The following is a 9343-nucleotide window of genomic DNA, read 5'->3' as shown; positions in this document are numbered from 1 at the left end:
CCCTAATGTAAATGGATCAACTTCCTAAAGAATTAATTCATGTAAACCTTGCAGCAGGAGATCAAATGGACAACAACGTGTGTAAAACTACAGAAGATTTTAAATTCAATGATAGTTTAAGGTTTATTTAAAGATTAAAGGGGTCGTTGGTCCCCAGAGTTGATGAAACCAAAGTATTTCTGCCAAAGCATTCTGAAACAAGTCATAGAAATTATGATATTGTGAAACTGCTACCCAAACTGATTGTTAAAGGGTATTTTATTTATGCACCGGACCCAAATGAGACATCTATTTGTGTTTAACTGGAACTAGAAATGTGTACCAACCTGTTGAAAGGATGAAGTGGATGGCCCGCTCATTTGTGGCTCTCCTGAAGGCTGAGTCGGGATCTCTACACTTGGTGTCTGCAGCAAAACACACAAATACAATGTTAAATTCATTCTGTAATAAACTAATGATCATCCTAGCTTAATGAGGGTCGAGGCTTATCATACTAGACCCTATAGAAAGACTTAACACTGTAGTATATCTCCCCCTAAACAATATGAGGACATTGTGACACACATACACACCACCGTTTATTCAGACTATATGATGGCATCAAATTAAACACACTAAAGTCTTTGAAAGTTAGGACAATATGAGGACATCGTGACTCACACACACTACCGTTATTCAGACTATATGAGGACATGACGACTAAAAACATGTTGAATCTGTTTTCCCCTCTTCTAACGTCTTCTGTTGTTGTCAAAGAAAGTTCTGAACCCCACCCTAATGTAAATGGATCAACTTCCTAAAGAATTAATTCATGTAAACCTTGCAGCAGGAGATCAAATGGACAACAACGTGTGTAAAACTACAGAAGATTTTAAATTCAATGATAGTTTAAGGTTTATTTAAAGATTAAAGGGGTCGTTGGTCCCCAGAGTTGATGAAACCAAAGTATTTCTGCCAAAGCATTCTGAAACAAGTCATAGAAATTATGATATTGTGAAACTGCTACCCAAACTGATTGTTAAAGGGTATTTTATTTATGCACCGGACCCAAATGAGACATCTATTTGTGTTTAACTGGAACTAGAAATGTGTACCAACCTGTTGAAAGGATGAAGTGGATGGCCCGCTCATTTGTGGCTCTCCTGAAGGCTGAGTCGGGATCTCTACACTTGGTGTCTGCAGCAAAACACACAAATACAATGTTAAATTCATTCTGTAATAAACTAATGATCATCCTGGTTTAATGAGGGTCGAGGCTTATCATACTAGACCCTATAGAAAGACTTAACACTGTAGTATATCTCCCCCTAAACAATATGAGGACATTGTGACACACATACACACCACCGTTTATTCAGACTATATGATGGCATCAAATTAAACACACTAAAGTCTTTGAAAGTTAGGACAATATGAGGACATCGTGACTCACACACACTACCGTTTATTCAGACTATATGAGGACATGACGACTAAAAACATGTTGAATCTGTTTTCCCCTCTTCTAACGTCTTCTCGTGTTGTCAAAGAAAGTTCTGAACCCCACCCTAATGTAAATGGATCAACTTCCTAAAGAATTAATTCATGTAAACCTTGCAGCAGGAGATCAAATGGACAACAACGTGTGTAAAACTACAGAAGATTTTAAATTCAATGATAGTTTAAGGTTTATTTAAATATTAAAGGGGGCGTTGGTCCCCAGAGTTGATGAAACCAAAGTATTTCTGCCAAAGCATTCTGAAACAAGTCATAGAAATTATGATATTGTGAAACTGCTACCCAAACTGATTGTTAAAGGGTATTTTATTTATGCACCGGACCCAAATGAGACATCTATTTGTGTTTAACTGGAACTAGAAATGTGTACCAACCTGTTGAAAGGATGAAGTGGATGGCCCGCTCATTTGTGGCTCTCCTGAAGGCTGAGTCGGGATCTCTACACTTGGTGTCTGCAGCAAAACACACAAATACAATGTTAAATTCATTCTGTAATAAACTAATGATCATCCTGGGTTAATGAGGGTCGAGGCTTATCATACTAGACCCTATAGAAAGACTTAACACTGTAGTATATCTCCCCCTAAACAATATGAGGACATTGTGACACACATACACACCACCGTTTATTCAGACTATATGATGGCATCAAATTAAACACACTAAAGTCTTTGAAAGTTAGGACAATATGAGGACATCGTGACTCACACACACTACCGTTTATTCAGACTATATGAGGACATGACGACTAAAAACATGTTGAATCTGTTTTCCCCTCTTCTAACGTCTTCTCGTGTTGTCAAAGAAAGTTCTGAACCCCACCCTAATGTAAATGGATCAACTTCCTAAAGAATTAATTCATGTAAACCTTGCAGCAGGAGATCAAATGGACAACAACGTGTGTAAAACTACAGAAGATTTTAAATTCAATGATAGTTTAAGGTTTATTTAAAGATTAAAGGGGTCGTTGGTCCCCAGAGTTGATGAAACCAAAGTATTTCTGCCAAAGCATTCTGAAACAAGTCATAGAAATTATGATATTGTGAAACTGCTACCCAAACTGATTGTTAAAGGGTATTTTATTTATGCACCGGACCCAAATGAGACATCTATTTGTGTTTAACTGGAACTAGAAATGTGTACCAACCTGTTGAAAGGATGAAGTGGATGGCCCGCTCATTTGTGGCTCTCCTGAAGGCTGAGTCGGGATCTCTACACTTGGTGTCTGCAGCAAAACACACAAATACAATGTTAAATTCATTCTGTAATAAACTAATGATCATCCTGGTTTAATGAGGGTCGAGGCTTATCATACTAGACCCTATAGAAAGACTTAACACTGTAGTATATCTCCCCCTAAACAATATGAGGACATTGTGACACACATACACACCACCGTTTATTCAGACTATATGATGGCATCAAATTAAACACACTAAAGTCTTTGAAAGTTAGGACAATATGAGGACATCGTGACTCACACACACTACCGTTTATTCAGACTATATGAGGACATGACGACTAAAAACATGTTGAATCTGTTTTCCCCTCTTCTAATGTCTTCTCGTGTTGTCAAAGAAAGTTCTGAACCCCACCCTAATGTAAATGGATCAACTTCCTAAAGAATTAATTCATGTAAACCTTGCAGCAGGAGATCAAATGGACAACAACGTGTGTAAAACTACAGAAGATTTTAAATTCAATGATAGTTTAAGGTTTATTTAAAGATTAAAGGGGTCGTTGGTCCCCAGAGTTGATGAAACCAAAGTATTTCTGCCAAAGCATTCTGAAACAAGTCATAGAAATTATGATATTGTGAAACTGCTACCCAAACTGATTGTTAAAGGGTATTTTATTTATGCACCGGACCCAAATGAGACATCTATTTGTGTTTAACTGGAACTAGAAATGTGTACCAACCTGTTGAAAGGATGAAGTGGATGGCCCGCTCATTTGTGGCTCTCCTGAAGGCTGAGTCGGGATCTCTACACTTGGTGTCTGCAGCAAACACACAAATACAATGTTAAATTCATTCTGTAATAAACTAATGATCATCCTGGTTTAATGAGGGTCGAGGCTTATCATACTAGACCCTATAGAAAGACTTAACACTGTAGTATATCTCCCCCTAAACAATATGAGGACATTGTGACACACATACACACCACCGTTTATTCAGACTATATGATGGCATCAAATTAAACACACTAAAGTCTTTGAAAGTTAGGACAATATGAGGACATCGTGACTCACACACACTACCGTTTATTCAGACTATATGAGGACATGACGACTAAAAACATGTTGAATCTGTTTTCCCCTCTTCTAATGTCTTCTCGTTGTTGTCAAAGAAAGTTCTGAACCCCACCCTAATGTAAATGGATCAACTTCCTAAAGAATTAATTCATGTAAACCTTGCAGCAGGAGATCAAATGGACAACAACGTGTGTAAAACTACAGAAGATTTTAAATTCAATGATAGTTTAAGGTTTATTTAAAGATTAAAGGGGTCGTTGGTCCCCAGAGTTGATGAAACCAAAGTATTTCTGCCAAAGCATTCTGAAACAAGTCATAGAAATTATGATATTGTGAAACTGCTACCCAAACTGATTGTTAAAGGGTATTTTATTTATGCACCGGACCCAAATGAGACATCTATTTGTGTTTAACTGGAACTAGAAATGTGTACCAACCTGTTGAAAGGATGAAGTGGATGGCCCGCTCATTTGTGGCTCTCCTGAAGGCTGAGTCGGGATCTCTACACTTGGTGTCTGCAGCAAAACACACAAATACAATGTTAAATTCATTCTGTAATAAACTAATGATCATCCTGGTTTAATGAGGGTCGAGGCTTATCATACTAGACCCTATAGAAAGACTTAACACTGTAGTATATCTCCCCCTAAACAATATGAGGACATTGTGACACACATACACACCACCGTTTATTCAGACTATATGATGGCATCAAATTAAACACACTAAAGTCTTTGAAAGTTAGGACAATATGAGGACATCGTGACTCACACACACTACCGTTTATTCAGACTATATGAGGACATGACGACTAAAAACATGTTGAATCTGTTTTCCCCTCTTCTAACGTCTTCTCGTGTTGTCAAAGAAAGTTCTGAACCCCACCCTAATGTAAATGGATCAACTTCCTAAAGAATTAATTCATGTAAACCTTGCAGCAGGAGATCAAATGGACAACAACGTGTGTAAAACTACAGAAGATTTTAAATTCAATGATAGTTTAAGGTTTATTTAAAGATTAAAGGGGTCGTTGGTCCCCAGAGTTGATGAAACCAAAGTATTTCTGTCATGGCGTGTGTGTGGCAGGCAGGATTGGACCCCAGGATGCAGACTCATAAAACAGGACTTAGAGGATTTATTGGGAAAACATAACAGGAACCAGAACACAGCTAGGCAGGGGCTGGACAGATGCCAAAACTAAACTAAAGTAACTACAGAGAAGGAACATACACAACGAGGGAACACTGAAGACGACGCGACAAGAAACAGATGAACACTGAGGGCTTAAATACACAGCAGGTAATCAGGGCAAGAGGAAACAGCAGGGAGCAACAGGTGAAGCAAATGAAACTAATAACAGGGGTTAGCAAAACTAGACACAAAGCACAGGGAACACAAGACTGTCAAAATAATACAGGAAGTGACTAACCAAGGTGCACGCAGACTACATACGGGGAACTGGCACACAGACACGGGGCAGAGACGCAGACTAGTCACAACACTAGGAATAACTCAACATGAAAACACAGGAGGTCAGGGACAAGACATCAGGACAAAACAGACAAGACCATGGAGCAGGGGAGACAGAGACAAAGGGAACAAGATCAAAACACACTGGGAATTAAACACTCAGGGAAAATAAACTAAAAACACAAAACGCTGGGCAGACGGCCCAGGACCATGACAGCACCCCCCCCTCAAAGGCCGGCACCCGACGGCCAAAACAGGAAACAAAACTAGACCAGGGAGGGAGGCGGGGGACCAGGACGGAGGGACCGGAACAAAAACAAAACCAGGCAGGGAGCAACAAAGGCAGGGAGCAAAACATCAAAACCACAAGGTTAGAACAAAAACAGCAGGGGCACAAGGCCGGGACAAAGTCCAAAAACAAGGACAAAACACAGTGATGAGAAAAAAAAAAACTGGAGGAACAAAAAGCGACGGCACCAGGCCGGAGAGCTCCAATGTCCAAAACAGGGGGTCAAACATGAAACAGTTCAGGAGCTATGACAAAAACAGAAACAAAAAGAGCAACGGCCAGGGGGAACAACAGTCCATAGTTCAGGGGGCCGCCCAGGCCAAGGGGCCAAAAGCAGAGTCCAAACCTCTCAGGCGGGCGACCGCGGCTCCAGCGGCGGCGACGAGGAGTCGTGGCAGGGGGCCGACCGCGGCACCAGCGGCGGCGACGAGGAGTCGTGGCAGGGGGCCGACCGCGGCACCAGCGGCGGCGACGAGGAGTCGTGGCAGGGGGCCGACCGCGGCCCCCGCGGCCGCGACGAGGATCGTGGCAGGGGGCCGACCGCGGCTCCAGCGGGCGGCGAGCGAGGAGACGAGACTGAGGGCCCGCGCTCCAGGCGGCGGCGCGAGACGTAGACCCCCGGCGAGACGCCTGAGGGCCGACCGCGCTCCAGGCGGCGGCGGCGAGACGAGACTGAGGGCCGACCGCGCTCCAGGCGGCGGCGGCGAGACGAGACTGAGGGCCGACCGCGCTCCAGGCGGCGGCGGCGAGGCGAGACTGAGGGCCGACCGCGCTCCAGGCGGCGGCGGCGAGACGAGACTGAGGGCCGACCGCGCTCCAGGCGGCGGCGGCGACGAGGAGACCAGACTGGGGGCCGACCGCGCTCCAAGCGGCGGCGGCAAGACGAGGCAGGAGGCTCGACCTGAGCCAGACGCTCCAACTGAGCGTAACCCTTGGGCTTCAAACACGGCTCCGACTGAGCCGGACCCTTGGGCTGAACGGGGCCTACAAGGTGAGGCTCCGAATGTGCAGGCTGGGTCTGCGGTGTAGGGCACACAGCTACTTCACTGAGCAGCTGGGGCTGCTTGGGGGATGGACCAGGTGCATGTGATGGGTGGGTGCGTGGAAGCTGACCACTGGGGAGGGCCGAGGGAGCTGACACTATGGAAGGGCGAGAGGAGCTGACACTATGGATGGCGAGAGGGAAGCTGACACTATGGAGGGCGAGGGAGCTCGAGGGAGCTGACCTATTGGAGGGCCGAGGGAGCGGACACTATGTGAGGGCGAGGGAGCTGACACTAGTGAAGCTGACTGCGGAAGAACGTAAGGGGACTGAAGCTAACTGCGGGGAGGACACCGGAGTCGTGGGGAGCAGGAAGCAGAGTGAGACTTGGGACTAGAGGCTGCAGGGGGAACCACAACCTAAAGGAGCTGAGGGACCAGAGGATAGGGACAAACGGGAACCTGAGGGGTACCGGGGAGACTAAGGGGACCAAAACTGAAGGGGACTGAAGCTAAGGGAACATGTGCACTCGGGGCTGCCGTGGAAGCAGGCACGGGAGACGACTGGCTGCGTGGAAGCAGCCGGGGAGACGAACTGGCTGCGTTGGAAGCAGGCCGGGAGACGACTGGCTTGCGTGGGAAGCAGGGCCGGGAGACGACGTGGCTGCCGTGGAAGCAAGGCCGGGTAGACGACGGGCTGCGTGGATGGAAGGCACGGCCGGGAGACGACTGGCTGCGTGGAAGCAGGCCGGGAGACGACCCTGGCTGCGTGGAAGCGGCCGGACGCTAGGGAGAGCCGGCTGCGTGGAAGCAGGCCGGGCGCTAGGGAGAGCTGAAGGGACTACGGGGACCTGAGGGACTGAGGGACCAGAAGTGAAAGTAGAGTAGGGACTACGGGGACCTGAGGGACTACGGGGACCTGAGGGACTACGGGACAGAGGGCACGGAGGAAACCGAGGAGACTGCGACTAGAACTGAAGATGAAACTAAACTGATTGGAGAGACCAGGGATTTAAGGGAAGTGACGCCACTGAAGGGGCAAAGCTGAAGCACTGGCTGTGGGGACCGGGAAGCTGACTGGACTGAGGTGACTGAGGAAGAGGGGACTGAGGTGACGGAGACGAGGGGAACTGAGGTGAGACTGAGGACGAGGGGGCCTGAAGCTGCGGGGATAGGGGACTGAGGTACTGAGGACGAGGGGAGGGGGCTGAAGCTGAGGAGGATGAGGGGACTGAGGTGACTGAGGACGAGGGGACTGAGGTGACTGAGGACTGAGGGGACTGAGGTGACTGAGGACGAGGGGGCTGAAGCTGAGGAGGATGAGGGGACTGAGGTGACTGAGGACGAGGGGGCTGAGCTGAGGAGGATGAGGGGACTGAGACTAAAAACTGAAGATGAAGGGACTGGAGGTGAAACTAAACTGACCAAGGGGATCACAGAAAGAGAAACCACTGGAGGGAGCAAAGCTGAGGCAGGGAGAACTAGAGCGGCTGGAGCTACTGCTGACTGAGGGCGAGCAGGTTGAGAGCTAGGGCGGGCTGGAGCTTCTGCTGGCTGAGAAGAAAATACAGGGGCTGGCTGAGACGGGAGTAACTGGGAGGAGCTGGAGCTATAGCTGAATGAGACGGGAGTACTGGGGAGGAGCTGGAGCTACAGCCGCATGAGACGGGAGTAACTGGGGAGGAGCTGGAGCTACAGCCGCATGAGACGGGAGTAACTGGGGAGGAGCTGGAGCTACAGCCGCATGAGACGGGAGTAACTGGGGAGGAGCTGGAGCTGCAGCCGCATGAGACGCGAGGAACTTGGGGAGGAGCTGGAGCTACAGCCGCATGAGACGGGAGTAACTGGGGAGGAGCTGGAGCTACAGACCGCATGAGACGGGAGTAACTGGGGAGGAGCTGGAGCTACAGCCGCATGAGACGGGAGTAACTGGGGAGGAGCTGGAGCTACAGCCGCATGAGACGGGAGTAACTGGGGGAGGAGCTGGAGCTACAGCCGAATGAGACGGGAGTAACTGGGGAGGAGCTGGAGCTACAGCCGAATGAGACGGGAGTAACTGGGGAGGAGCTGCTGCAGGCGGCGTGGGTGGCTGAGGCTGAGGTGCTGAGGTGGGAAGAGCTAGCACCGGGGAAGCTGAGCCCAGGACAGCTACAGAGGCTGGCAGAACCTGGGGCTCCTGGAGATGAGCTGGCGTCACAGCTGACTGGGGAGAATGAGAACGAGCTGGCAGCGTGGGAGCAGACTGAGGGAGGGCTGGCTGCGTGGGAGCAGACTGAGGGAGAGCTGCTGGAGCTGCTGCTGACTGAAGTGGCTGAGGGGTGACTGTTACAAGCGGCGTTGGTGACTGAGGCGCTGGTGCTCCCACCCCGCGGAACAGAAGCGGGTGCAGGAGCATGAGGCACAGAGGATGGAGCGTCAGGGTTGAGTCCAGGTGTGAAACACACAGTCTTTTCTTTAGCCGGTTTATTGGAAACAGTCACCCTTGGGAGACACGGAGGGGAAAGTGAGGGCTGCGGAATGAAGTATTTGTTCCGCATAACACTGGGTTAGCCGGGGCAAGGAATCCATAAGCCAGGTGTGTTCTGTCAACATGTCATGTATCCTGTGGGGCGATGGTATTCCCAGCTCCTCACTGGGTAGCCGGAACCACAGGATACAGAGCTTGGATGCCTTGTTGCAAATGTCTGATCTGGCTGTCAAGGACGGTGGAGCAGTGTGGTTAATCATGTCTGACGAGCCGGGAAAGGAGGGACAGATTCAGTGGTGGAGTCGGAAGTGGATGAAAACTGCAGAGAGTCCATTGTCATTTATCCCTGGCTGCTGGCTCCGTTCGGCTTTTATGGCGCCGGG

This window comes from Archocentrus centrarchus, chromosome 17 (genome assembly GCF_007364275.1).
Source record: "Archocentrus centrarchus isolate MPI-CPG fArcCen1 chromosome 17, fArcCen1, whole genome shotgun sequence".
Taxonomy (NCBI): Eukaryota; Metazoa; Chordata; class Actinopteri; order Cichliformes; family Cichlidae; genus Archocentrus; species Archocentrus centrarchus.
Note: the sequence above shows the minus strand (reverse complement) of the source record.